Source organism: Rhynchophorus ferrugineus, unplaced genomic scaffold (assembly GCF_030347505.1).
Source record: "Rhynchophorus ferrugineus isolate W39M unplaced genomic scaffold, kcgeb_rfMv2 rfM9, whole genome shotgun sequence".
Classification (NCBI taxonomy): Eukaryota; Metazoa; Arthropoda; class Insecta; order Coleoptera; family Curculionidae; genus Rhynchophorus; species Rhynchophorus ferrugineus.
In genome coordinates, this window is record NW_027472588.1 from 31,517,158 (window position 1) to 31,532,803 (window position 15,646).

A 15,646-nucleotide genomic window follows, 5' to 3' on the forward strand; every position below is an offset into this window, starting at 1 on the left:
ATATATATATATATATATATATATATATATATATATATATATATATATATATATATATATATCCATTATAATTGATTATTCTTTTATTTTGCTGAACAGTCAACCTCCTGGATTTTTTAAATCACTAGACCTACTGCTTGCAAAAACTTATTAACTATTGCAGCCATCCTATTTTACTTACAAACTCACAAATCTGCGACTACTGCAGCACTAACTGGGCGGTTCTATCAGCTCAACAACTATAACTGCAAAACCAGCATTATTTTCAGTTGAAAAACTATTCTAAACTAATGGTGTATCTGTCCTTCGTCTGCTTACTTATAACGTTAAAGTAATGGTCTATAGAGAATGCTTTGCAATGTATTAAGGACCAGTAGTTACCAATTCTTTAATACGTTCCATTACTACCCAGAAATAGACGATTTTTTCTGGTTCAACCATTACGAATTATATTTTCGAATGTTTCATTTGTATTCTCCATATCATAAAAGTGTCATCAATCATTTAAACCAGAAGACGAATATACAATGTATTTTATTTAAATATTAATTAGAAAAAAATGCAACTTGATTCAAAGAAATCATTAAAACTATAATTCCAACTTGATGACCTAATAAATATATAAAAACCATGTATTATTCATATATATATACTATCCATTAAAAAATTAAAAATGAATACGGGTAATTTGTATTATTTATGGATACTGTAGCGGTTGTAGTTTTTTTTCATCTTACACTATTTCCTGCAGCACGCTTTACCAGTTAGATAGTGACACACCTTGGCATATACGTCAAAATCATTATAGGTTAATTAATACCTCCATTTACATAATGTCGTAAAATAGTGATAAAAAAAGTATTTTACAATCATTTGTAATCGGTAACAGGTTACATTTATTATGTACCTTAATTACTTAAATCTAAGCATATATATTAATGCATGTATGTCAAAAAGTAATTAAAAACAGTAATTTTTGCCATCGATACGTTTTCCATATTCCATTTCATTATTTAAAACCGCTGTAGCCTTTTTGATATTAATTTCAACATAATAATTTTAAGATATATCATTCTGTTTTATTATATCCAATTTTTTAGTAAAGCTTAAGTCCTTTAAATTATATTATAGAAGTACTGCTAGTTTATGTTACGTAATAATGTTAATTCAATCCTAAGATAGCACCGGGCTTTAACTTAATAAGCCAAAAAAATTTTGTTAATTACATCTTACATTAAATATGCTTAGTACAACCTTCATTTACAAATTCATTTATTACTACTGTTCTTTTGCGTTTCCATTAATACATAAGCAAGACGAGTACAGGATTAATATTTCACTATTTTTTTCCTAAAAATAACCCAATAAATGCTGAAAAATCTACCAAGAAATAACACTTACCAATCTGATTAATTATAACTAAAAAATTTTGATTAAAACATGTCCCGGTTGTTTGGAAACAAGTACTTACACTCAGACCTTCTCAGACAAGAAGATATTCGCAACAAGACATAAGGAGAGATTTTTACTACCATGTTAACACCGAAGTATTGCAACGTTTGGATAACATTGAACTAGGACGCAGAATCAAGAGAACCAAACTGTGTGATCTTGTGAAGTTCTGTATTAAAACGTATTAAATGTTGAAAATACTGAAAACTGCTACTAACTTAACAATAAATTTTCCTTAGATAAGTACATAGTTTTAAGTCACTGTAGAGACAAATTGAAAGATAGTCGACAACTACTAGTAATAATTTATTAATAAAAAAAAATTGACAAAAATTTAAACAGAAAATTATATCAAATTAATCAATTGTATCAAATTAATAAGTTGTATCAAACCAATTATTCATTTTCTATCAACATTTTATACATTTTAATTCAATATATTTGTTAGCTCGCTAGGTAACTGTAGTGGTTAAAGGAACAGAACAGCCCTCCTACTGTTGTACGGGTTAAAACTCAAAGATTACCGTTTGGTTTTCTTTAAACTAGCTGAATATTGGTTTAGATTTGATGACTGTATTTAGTAATATATGATTATTAATCTTTTGTCAATATCTAACATCACTGTCAAAACAAGGTTATTCGATTGATTACCAATGCCTATCGCTACGTAACCAACGAAGAACAACACGATGACCTGGAAATCAAATGGTTTTGTGAAGTTATCCAAGATTTCGCCTTGAAACATAAAAGAAGATTACTAAATCATACTAACGTCGAAGCAATACAACTGCTAGACAGCGCGTGGGGTGTCAGGAGACTGAAGCGAACCAAACCATACGAACTTATATACCTTTAGTAGTGTATACTTTTAGTATAAACTATAGCTAAAGTTATTATAATTTTATAATTGAGGAAAACATATTGATGTATTTTCTCGCGCTCGTCTTGCTTGTGAATTAATCTAAGTACAAATGAAATGTAGTAATAAATTAAGATTGTAATAAGGGTATCTAATAAAGATATAAAAAAATTAACATAAACAAAATTTTATTCTTAATATAAAATAATTAAAAACTAACAAAAATAATATATTGTGACTTTAAAAATCCCCTTGATCTGAAAATTAAATCTTAATAATATTAGTAAAAAGTATTAAATGACTAGCTAACGGGACATGGAAATATTAAAAGCGTAAAATACATATTTATCTATATAATAGGAACTCAGGGGATACTTGCCTATGTGTTATTTTAATGGTTTAGATCTTTGTTTGGTTTAGTTACATTTTACATAACATAGTTATAAGAACGATCCGATAAGAACAACCTCAAGTTGACAATCTGTGCAGATGAATAAATAGAAAAAGTTGACAGTCGCCAAAACCTCAACAGTAACCACAGAAACAGATTATCGCTTCCATATATTGAGATGCTTATAAAATATAATACAGAGTGTCTCAAATTTAAAAATAGACTTTCTATCCAAGATATATAGATTTGTTATTAAAGTACATCATTTAGGAATTTATTTAATAATAAATAACTAGAAACAAGAAAATAAACATAAACTAATCCAAGCATAAACGTTCGCATTCTAAAACATAACATGTACATCTGAGCCCAGGCGGTAATTTTAGACCAAATAGAGGTTTTTAATGCTTATATTTTGGATTCGTTGCATTCCAGTGATATAGTTTTAGTTATTTAACTGTCCGTTAAGATGAAAATGAGCTTCATCTGAACACAAGATGTTCATAAATATTCAAATGCGTGAAAAAATATTGGAATCCGACAAATGAATTTTATAGGCTGAAGTTTTAGGTATTTGCACAGTTGTACAGTTTCGAAGTGAAAGACGCAAATAAGAATCACGAAGAGACTGATTAACATTCCCCGCATTTTATGTCGTTTTTCATTATCTTGATCACCTGATGATCACCTTCAAAATTATGAAAAGCATAGTGATATTATGAGCTATTCAAATGGTGAAAACTGTGAATATTCAACCTCAAGTCACAGTTTTTCTACCGAATTTGCAAAAGCTAGGCTACTGTTATATTATATTAATACAAAATAGGCTTTCTTTTGGGATAACTTGTGCCATGTATTAACCACTTTGAAATGAGAAAGCTATACCCTATTTTATATAACTATGCAATCGATTATTTAGATGAAAAAATAATGGAAAACTTGTCAAGAACACACCCTGTATATCTTTGGTCTTCAGAATGAAATTTCCATCCCGCTTAAAAGATTAATTAATTTAGTTCGAATGATGAAGTTAGTGAAGACAACGACCTGTCCTATTCTTCTCGGCTGGATCTTTTACTTAATATTGGCTTCGAAGAACCATCCACTACATTAAGCTGCCAACTTGGACATTGACCAATTTGAAGAGCATTTCTGAAGACCCTGTCGTACACGGACAAATTCTGACGTAACTGAGATAATTATTCCTTGTCATTTGCATTCTTAACAATCACAGGTGTAAATTAATAGTATTCATTATCCAAGCGATATTCGAAGCAACAACTATCGCAACAGGACAACCATACCGTCCCCTTGGGTACTGTGCCGACAATTTTAGTACTTCAATAAAACAAAAACAATATTGATATTTATAAAATTGCGAATATATTATTGCGAATTTTAATTTCTAGATACCCCAGAAAAGATAACATATTTCAGAAGAAAATGTAGCCGTTAAAGGACATAATATTCATAACAGGATCTTTTAGTTTAATGAGTAGACACGCAAAATACAGGGGATAGACAAAATAACATTAATACCTAACATATATACAATATTTATGTCCTAATAAGATGTTGAGCCACCATTTGTCCTATTTTTGTATCAACACATCCATCAATTGCTTCGATGCTTGGAGATAGAAATCCACTCCACAGTCTATGCTTTAAAGCTCCCTATAACGGTTCAATTGAATTGACGTCTGTCGATTGTGATGACTACTCCTCAAACTAAGAGCCCTTTTTGGCTGAATGTATAAGTGAATGTATTGTTTGGCAAGAACTTCATTATAACGATATCGAGACATTCATTCGCTGTAATCCGGCCAGTGATGTTGATAAGAAGACCAGCTGATTACCACGATATTGCCGCCTTGGCCCGCAGCCCTTCCATATATGTTATCATTGTGGAGCTTCCAAAGTTCTGTTTTTTACGCAACATTGTTACTCAAGGAAGTGTTGAGTTCTACCATCGTTCTCGCAGTGCTAGTTTTACGTTATCTGACCACAATTCTGTTAAATGCTTATCGGACTCCGTTAACTTTGGCTTTCGCCCACTATTCCTCCTTGCCGGTGATGTTTTTTTGACCAATCGCTTGTTTTAACACCCAGAGAAAAAAGCGTATAATATACTGAAATATAACCTACAAAGCTTGACATGTAAACTGGACAATAAATATACGCCGCATTACTTACACGGAAGCAGTATTACCAACATGCAACAAAATGTACTATATTGCGTAATGTTTATATATTATATCTATAGATATTTTGTTAATCATCTATATCTATTAACAAGGTTTTACTGTATCTTTTGCTTGTCAATACTTAGGCTCATTTGGACCTATGGTATTGAACTGTGAGGAACAACGAGCAAATCTAACATAGCTATCCTCCAGAGGTTCCAGAATAAAGTATTGCTAGTCACAGTCGATGCCTCAAATTACACCTGCAACAAACTGATTCAGATATCCCCTTAGAACCCATAACGAGTATGATTTAAAGTGTTAGTGCAAAGTACTCTGAAAGACTATTAGTGCATCCGAATGCGCTCGCCAAACAATTAAATGTGCGCGATGACAGTGTAGTTTTTTTCTGTTCTGACCTAAAACCAGGCGGTGGAATGCTTGACGCATATCTGGTCGCGGAGACTTGCCCTGGAGTAACAAGTTGACCGGACAGTACACTAAACTGAAACCGCTTCACAGTTAACCCCTGCGGATCACTACTGCTACGGTCGTTTCAGCCTGGAAAAAGGAAAAAGGCAGTGCTAAGCTCCCAGCGTGTCATCCAGCTCCCGACGAAACGCGTTTTCAAAAGAACAGAAGAAGCTGAGTTTTTGTTTGAGGAATGATCGAGATATGAAGTGGTTGATCCCCGAACCTTTCTGGAATTGGGAATGCCAACCGAACCGTCGATCAAAGTGGAAACGTAGCACCATAACATTATCCAGCCATAGAATTGTTGCGGTATCGATATTAAGTTGCGAGACACGCAGTGCGTAAAGCTTCTTATGAATAATGATGGCATGGGTTTTCGGGGGGAGATTTTCAACCTCCAGGATTTGAATCACTTGACCGCATATCGAGCTGCTTCTGTAAACGTTCTTGAAACTTTCTTGTAACCTTGTAAAACGTTCTTGTAACCTCGAACCTGGAGGCCATGAAGAAAGCAGTGTCGTCAGCGTAAAACGCGACTTAAATGTGCTCTTTTCTCGGCAGAACTGAAACAAAGAGGTTAAATAAGGCTGGGACCAATGGGGAACCTTGAGGTACGCCAGCATGAATTTGTTTGAGTGTAGTGCATGGCACAAACGCAAACTACCATACGAACTGATTCATAGATACATAGAGTGAAATTTAATAATCTCTAGAATAAGTTAGGAGAGACTTTAAAATAAATTAGAATAGTCTTTAGAATAAGTTTTAAATTATAAGTTGTTACAGCAGATCACTTACTGAAGCCATCTTCTACATGTCAGGATAGTTATATTATATAACAGAAAGCTCAAGTCCTAAATTTTTCTTGCGTATTTTATTGAAAAATGCTCAGTTTGACAGATATAGTAAATTAGAAATTATATGCGGAAAACTGATTAATATATAATAGGTCTACAAGAAATTCTTGAAATATTTATCAAGTATAATAACCACAGCGAATAAATTCCATTATATACTAGCAACATACCGATATGTAACCGCCGAGATTCAATTAAATAAGAAACAGTTTTTGTATGATTTTTCCTTCACGTACCCGTTGTTTATGTGGAAATTATTCGTATATTTTTGCTTACTAATGCATAATTGACTGCATAATAAACACACTATTACTCAGATGGAAAAAAGCCTTTAAATATACACACTCAACGGACAAATATTCCGCGAGATTCAAACAATAGGCTCCGGTCCGTTGATCTTAATTTTTAATGTAAACGAACCTCGTCCGAGGTGAGACATTTCCCACCTTTCTCCGCGCCCGATTATTAGTTAACGAAAACATTCAATTAATTAAAAAGCGGTAAAACTTCCAACAATTACCATATCCTTCCCCCGGCCATATCCTAAATAGCTCCATCGGCATAAATGGGGTTAAAAGCAGCCTGACACCGCACTCATGAATAAAGAAACATACACTTGCTTTAACACCCTCTTTACGGGGGCTATTTGCTAAATGGAGTGGGATTAGGACGTCGGCAGCTGTACAGCGGACCAGAACGGTGTAGATGGGTGACAAAAATCCTTATAATTTGATGGCCTATATCGATTAATTTTAATATAAAAAACAATCTTCATATGGTACGGTCATAGTTGGGCGGTATTTGATTTACGTAATTTCAATTGCCTAATTAAAATACCTACTCGAAACTGCCCATTACTGTATAACATTTTCATTTGTGCATGTTTGGTACTTGTAGTTTAATTATTTCTTCATAAAAAGGTAATTTGTAATTGATATTTCAAATACCTGACGCTGAGGTATTTTCTAGTTAGTATTTCAAATACTTATGGCTTCAAAATACCTTTAACTATAAATAAATCTAATAATAATCTTATGCATGGGCGCATGTTGTAAAAAAATACAGATCGATTTTACTGCATTGACTCCCAGAAGACAATGTAAAACAGAAAAACAATAAATATAAATATATACAAAAGAAAGATGAACTAAATTAATTAAAATGCAAACATGAATAAACATTATATATCATTATTATACTTAAAGAACTCAAATATTTTAATATTTTCTGTGTCAATTGTGTTAATAAAGTTGACGAAGAAGAAATTTTTTTAAATGCGTACCTGTATATGTATACTTATTTACCAAGGGTTTATTCGGACTGGACCTACAGTTTAAACCAATGACCAATTTTAACGGGTCATTTGAAAAGTCCCCGGCCTGACACATAGATGGCGCCAGTAGAATTAAATTTTTTAGTTAGCCCTAACCCTCAAAAGATGCATGTATAAATTTCACAGCTATCGGATCATTAGTTTGTCAATTATATCGTTTTGAGTGAAGCAACTTTTGTTATTGTGAAAAAAATAGATAAAAAGGAATTTCGCGTGTTGATAAAATATTGCTTTTTGAAGGGAAAAATACAGTTGAAGCAAAAACTTGGCTTGATGCCGAGTTTCCCGACACTGCCCAGGAAAATCAACCATCAATGATTTTGAATGACCGTAAATTGAAATTGAATGAAATATCAAACACTCTAAAAATATCAACTGAACGTGTACATCATATCATTCACGAATATTTGGATATGAGAAAACCCTGTGCAAAGTGGGTGACCAAAAACAACGAGAAGTTGATGATTCGGACCAGTGTTTGAAGATGATCAAGCGTAATAAACCCGAGTTTTGCGTCGATCTGTGACAATGGATGCAACATGGCTCCATTATTTCACTCCGAAGTCCAATCGACAGTCATCCGACCAAACTGCACAAGATGAAACCGCTCCAAAGCGTGGAACAACGCATCAGTCGGCTAGCAAGGTTATGGCGTCTGTATTTTAGGATGCGCATGGAATAATTTTCATTGACTACCTTGAAATAGAAAGGACCATCAACAGCGACTATTACATAGCGTTATTGGACCTATTGAAGGACGAAATCGCCGAAAAAGGGCCGCATTTGAAGAAAAAGAAAGTGCTGCTTCACCAAGACACCGTATCAAAAGTCAGTGAAAACTATGGCAAAAATCCATGAATTGGGCTTCGAATTGCTTCCTCATCCACCGTATTCTCCAGATCCGGCCCTAGCAATTATTTCCTGTTCTCAGATCTCAAATGATGCTCGCTGGGAAGAAATTTTCATCGAATGAAGAGGTGATCGCCGAAATTGAGGCCTATTTTGAAGCAAATGACAAATCGTACTACAAAAATAGTATCGAAAAGTTGGAGGGTCGCTATTATCAGTGTATTACGCTTGAAGGCAATTTTGTTGAATAAAAAAAACTAATTTTGCCAAAAAAATGTGTTTTACTTAATAGAGTTTTCAATTGATTTGTTAGAATCATCCCAGAAAACATCCGGTCTTACTCAGCCTGGCTACCGGCGTGACTGGGATCATTTTCCTTGTCGAATTTTACACTTTTGCCTAGGACAATCGCAAATATTAAACAATCACAAACATAATTTTACGACCATTCCCCAGCAGGATTCTAACCCGCGACTATCGCAACAGTAGGAAGACTAGAGACTAATTGAGATTTATGAGCTATGATTGGATTTGTTATGTTGGCTTTCGTTGTTTTCTTTTTTTTTAGATATAATTCACAGTGCTATATTCTGCTATAAAGAACTAAGACATATTTTTAAATTACTATGCCGTTTTTATCATAGTATAACCAACTTAATTAAATCAACTTTTAACTATTTTTGTCGAAACGGTAGTCAGGTGAGTGTATCGTGTCAATACCGTAGATACTGTGAAAGGTGTAAAACGTTAAACAATTCAGCTGGTTTCGTCCCAGACACTCCCTATAATCGATTACCTACAATTTGCAGTCTTCCGAAGCCCCATATATGTCGAAATATAATATATAATCGAATAGAAGAATGTCTTAACTTATGTTACATATATCATAACAACGATTTGATAAAATCCCATCTGCCGTCTTCAGGTTGTATTTCCTTGTCCAATACTTCTCATTACACAAGCTGAACTCAGCAGAACTTGAATTTCATGAAAATTGATGTATTCACATCCACCTTTCTTACTCCAATATCGAAATCAGAATATATAATTTTCCATTAGCTTCACCAGTTATCTATGTTAAATCGTCCCAGATTTGATTTACAACTTTATTAACAATCGTATGATCTTGGCCTGGAGCGCATACATTTCTTATACTATTGTTCACCTTTCCATTTCTTGTTTTAGTTCCTTACTCAATTTTCAGTATGTTCTTGCCGATACTCTCGTGCTTTTATCTACACTTCTATATATAAATGTATAGTTACTGCAAGTATATCTGCTCTAACCTGCTCAAATTCTTCATCCAGTTCCTTTTCATTACCCACCCATCAGTCTCCATGTGTTCCAGGTTCCCATTTTTCAACTGTCTGTAAATTTATGGTAATTTCCCTCCTTTCCTCTTTTCACCTGAAACCTGAGATATTTCTACACTCTTTTTTTGGGTTCTACGTTTTTACTCGTACGTTCATGACAATTTCTAGTTTTTCCTGTTTTTTTGTGTTCCTCTTTCCGGTCATGGAAGGACTAATTTATTTTATCTAATTCGGCTTGAAAGCTTGAATTCGGCTTCAAATTTTAAAGGCGTGTACAAAGTTTATATTTATATATTTTTATCTAAAATAATCAGATGGAAAAACGGAATTAGCTCAGTGTAAAAGCCATTTTATTTGCTTTTTAAGCACTAACCATATCATATGATATCATATAATCATATGAAAGTCGTGGACATATCGCAGGCAACTGCTCCTATGGTGTAGTGGTTAAAGCATTCAGCTCACATGCAGAAGTCGCGGGTTCGCTTTCCGGAAGCAACAACTTTTTGTTGTTTTAGTTTGATTGGAACATTTGTCAAATCACCTGGACTAGGTGACGGACCCCAGAGCCTGAAGCCCTCCTTATTTTCAATAATTGTTTCTTTATTCCTATTTTTCGTCATACAATCTGCACATTTAATTGGCCTACCCATTGTAATAATTAATAAATAACTGGGTATTTTATTGAGTAAATATCACTTAACAATAATATAGCCCAAACAACAAAAAAATAATATGATTTTGTGACATATACACAAAATTAAATTACGAACAAAACAAATCTAATTTGTTGCTCGGTACCGACTTCAAAGTTATCAGTCGGTAGTAGTTAAAATAAAATTATAAGTAGATAAATATGTTTAGGCTAAATTGTGTGTATACACTAGAATATAAAATACGTGTAGTAGATAGATTCAAAAAAGTTTTTCTTTATTTTTATTTAGTTATTACAACCATTATTATATACAAATTTTATTTTAAAACGCTTTTTTTGCCAGCTTGGTGGCGCGGTGGTAAAGGCGATAGGTCCTCCTACTGTTGCGATAGCTGCGGGTTTGAATACTGCTGGGGCATAGTCGTAAATATATGTTTGTGATTGTTTAAAATTTGTAAATATTCTAGGCAAGAGTGTAAAATCCGACAAGAAGAATAATCCCAGTCACGCCAGTAGCCAGGCTGGGTAAGGCCGGATGTCGGAGCCGTTAAGCTGTAGATCCAATCCAGATAACCCCTAGTTAGTAAAAGAAGACTTTAAAATATATTTTTAAAAATTTTTTTTTGTTAAAGATATTTTTCAATTTTCAGTATATTCTTGCCGATGCTCTCGTGCTTTTATCTACACTTCTACATATAAATGTATAGTTACTGCGAGTATATCTGATCTAACCTGCTCAAATTCTTCATCCATTTCATTAACCACCCATCAGTCTCCATATATTCCAGGTTCCCATTTTCTAACTCTCTGTAAATTTATGGTAATTTCCCTCCTTTCCTCTTTTCACCTGAAACCTGAAATATTCCTACACCCTTTTTTGGGTTCTACGTTTTTTACTCGTACGTTCATGACAATTTCTGGTTTTTCCTGTTTCTTGTGTTCCTCTTTCCATTCATGGAAGGACTTATTTATTTTATCTAATTCGGCATGAAAGTTGCACAACAATCAAGAATCCCTCGAGATTCGAGACGTTAAGCTGTAGATCCAGTCCAGATAAAGCCCTAGTTGGTAAAAGAAGACTTTAAAATATATTAAAAAAAAGTTTTTTTTGTTAAAGATATTTTATTTAATATGGAATTTAGATGCTGATAAAAACATTGAACAATATTGTGACTAGTGGAAGACAACGTACACATTATACAGTTTTACCTATAGATAATACATATTTGCTAATAATAATTATTTTAGATAGAAAGATTTGATACTGGGAAATAATTTAATATATTTGTATTTGATTGTGAAACCTTTAATTTCTATTACTTTTCGAAATGTTTGGGGTCGATTTATTTAATGTCTCCATTAAAGTTTGCGAAGATACGATTTAACCTTGACAAAACGACATATAAATAATCTTTAATTGCAATTTTATTAGCTTTATTTGGTCTAAAAAATGTTCAATTGGATTTAATTCAATTGATTTCAATTTAGTATTGGATTTAAAGATTTAAAAACACAGACATTTTTCTTGGTAGAATATATATTGTTATTTTGTTCCAAAGTAAAGGTAAATTATCTTCCGCATAGTGTATCATTGATTTTTTTGGGTTATTAAGGCACATTAAATTTTCTATAAGACTTACATGATCTATAATCAAATCATCTGTAACTGATATTTAAAATAGACCAGCAAGGAAATATTCCAAAAATTATATTATTACCAAACGTTATGTTTAAAAATTATATAATAATTTTTAGGGGGCAGTCTTGCAACAACGCGCCAATAATTTGGTTTGTCGGAACATCTGCTACTCGTCTTGGTTTTAGACAACATTTTTAACTCTACACCACTATTAACTTTATTTACTACGTAGTAAATATAGTATGTACGATATAGTTATAGAGTATGTACTCTATAACTATATCCTTGTCTTAAATGATTTGCTATCAAATTACTTGGTGAACTTGTTATACACTGTTGCACTTGTTTTAACAGGTTTATAAAAGGCAAAATATCAAATAATCGCAATTTGCAACGTTGCCATCACTTCCTCGTCGTCAGTAAATGTTCAGAAAATGGGCCAATACCAAATAATATAAATTATTACCTAGACGCCTAGAACTACGCCCGCCTAGAACGTACGAACGCAAACGTCATGGAAGAATATCGAATAAAACGTCCACGCCGACAAGAGATGTACGCCGAAATATAATTTCGCCGTGGAAAAATCATCCCGAAAAACAAACACGGAGCGGTCCGGACCGCGCCCGGAGCGTCTGAAGGCTGGAAAATTTATTTTTCAGGTGGCGGCGAGCGGGAAATCTTTCCCGACTCCTCTGAATTATTAACGCTAACTCGGCTAATCTGGGAAGAAGTTTCTGCATTTTAAAACAGAAATAATACAGTTAAGGCGTTTCGGATGACGGCGGAGTGAACGAACGTACGGGAATGGAGGGCGGCATTGTTTTCGTGACGTTTCTTTCGGTTTTATCTTATTTAGACTGCAGCCTGATGTTTTAACTCCGTGGTGGTTGCAGGACGATTAAATTTGAGTGCATTATAACGAGAACCAAAATAAATTTAGAAACTTTGTTTATATAGTTTTTGATTAAACAAGTTACCATAAAATAAAACCGTTTTTAAAGCAAAATAATATTTTTTTTTTGTTTAAAGCCTTTTCATAAAATATAACTAGCGCATTCGGTAGAAAGAAGACTGGCTGATGTCGGATTGGCATTCGTTTCGTAGTTATTCAAAGCGTTTATTGGTGTAGTTAAGTGGAATTCAGGTAAAAGTATCGCAGTTGAAGCTATAAGATCACAAAAGGTGAATTCAAGATACACAACGACCCTTAGCCATAAAATATTCCAAGTAAGAAGCAATTAAGCTTTGAATGACACTCCTATTTCGTCGATTTGAATATTCTCAGTGTTGCTTTGGACGTCGTGGGTAACTCCGTGTCTTAATTATAATCAAACTTGTGATATCGACATAGTATTAGTCTTCAAGACGTAAAATATGCTCTGTATTATTTTTCAAATTAAATGGTAATATATATATGTGTGTGTACATATATACATATATATATATATATATATATATATATATATATATATATATATATATATATATATATGTATAGACCTTTTAAATATTTTATAGGAGGTAAAAAGAAAAATACAGCATGATATTAAATTTTTTATTAACTATGCCATAAACATTTACTAACCTACCACATATTTGGATAACATAAATTTATTATACATAAATAAAATTTTATAACAACTTCCTTGTAGATACATTCCTTTATATTTCTCGTACCATTTACTATTTGTTATTGATGATAAGAATGTGATGCCAGAACATCAGTATAATATGTGATAGTGTGCGCATAATGACAAGTAAATAATATAGAAAATAAAATAAATTCAAAATTTATTTTAAAATAAAGCTTTTAATATCAGGATCCACATCTATAAAATTACAAAATTAGCTTCACCAGACAGCCGAAAACATTCAATGAGACTAGAACAGACAATGAAAACTAGACGAGACAAGAAATCAGATGAGATTATGAGACAATTGAGACATTGATGAAGACAAGAATTATGTCATCTTTTGGATAGAGTTTAAAATAATTTCGTTCTAACTAACTGAAAACTATATATGTAATTTTAATGCAAAATATATGAATATGAAGAATATAATGCAGTTTATTGCACTTTTTAAAAACACTTTTTATGGGAAACACTAATTTCTGTAAGAGCATAATTAATATATGTCATTTTCGTTCTTCGATAATACTAAATCAGTCAAGATATATTGAGAAATCCAATTATATTTATGAAATATATTTAGTAAATGAATTACTTAATGGATGTAGTTGTTAACAAAAAAAAAGAATTATAAAATAAAACATCAGTTATTCTATATATAATCTCTTAATTTTCTGCGCAGCACCACATTATAGAATGTATTTGGATCTATTTCTAGTATTACTCGATCGATATGTCCTCATCAATTTTTTGTGAATTGTTGAACATATATTCCTTTCGTCAACATTAACAATAAACGGCATATAATGACATAAAATCTCGATCTAAGGCCAATTATTACAACTAAATTTTGTCCAAATCGAAATGGTCTAATAACTTCTACAAACATTTAATTAGTATACTTTTGTGGTGCTCTTCATTCACAATGCTTCTATATATTTTAAAAAAATAGGAAATATTCATTGTTTTATTGGATTTCATGCATGTTCGAAAGCAAACGACACTATCATATATGAATTTAATATAGAAATTTGAAAAAAATCGATTTTTTTCATATTTTTAAGACATAATTCATTAAGAATGTGTTGTCGACATTTAAATTATTTTCAAACATTAAGTTGTTTTACTGGCGCGGTATTCATAACGATTATTTAAACGCATTTTAATGACCACCACTTGTAATGGTTAACTTTTCTGCAAGGACGACTTTTTAAAGTAAGTATCAGGTCTTCCTAGGTCACAAATGAAACTCATCAATATCCTGACTCAAAACTATCTTTACTATTGAGACTTTAAGTAAATTTTTATTATTTTCTAACAAATAGCATTCTTAAGAAAAGTAATTACATTCTACAAAATTAGAATTTTATAAGACTACTTTGTTGACAAACAGATATTAACAATAATGAAATGTACGGGACATCAAGGAAGTTTGTAAAAGACTAACTGCGCTCTTTTCTTCTTGACAACCTATATCAGTACTTAACCAAAACCCTAAAAATCGTGGAGAAGTCAGACCATAGCAGATATACCGGCAAGTCAGACAAAATACACACCTTTAAAGAATATAGAAAAATGTATTTATTGAAAGTATTGGTCATTTCATTCTACAAATATTGCCCATCTTTCAGGCAATTTATGGATGCCATCCCAAAAAAAAAACTGTTTGTCCTAAAAAAAACTGTTTGTAAGAGTACGGCTCATGTGATAATATGTCCCCTTCATTTGTGAATTGTTGAACATATATTCTTTCTGCCAACATTAACAGTAAACGGCATGTAATGGCGTAAAATCTCGATCTAAGGACAATTATTACAACTAAATTTTGTCCAAATCAAAATTGTCTAATAACTGCTACAAATATTTAATTAGCATGCTTTTTTTGGCGCTCTTAATATATTCATTGTTCAATTCGATTTCATGTATTTTCAGAAGCAGAGGACATTATCATATATGAATTTAATATAGAAATTTGAAAAAAAATCGTTTCTGTTTCATATTTCAATG

At 32.3% G+C, this 15,646-nt stretch overlaps 1 protein-coding gene across 2 annotated transcripts in view; it reads left to right on the forward strand.

Moving 5' to 3' along the window:
* Positions 1-15,646, forward strand: part of Lim3 (Lim3 homeobox protein) — a 113,070-nt gene that overhangs the window by 89,207 nt on the left and 8,217 nt on the right. The window lies entirely within an intron of this gene.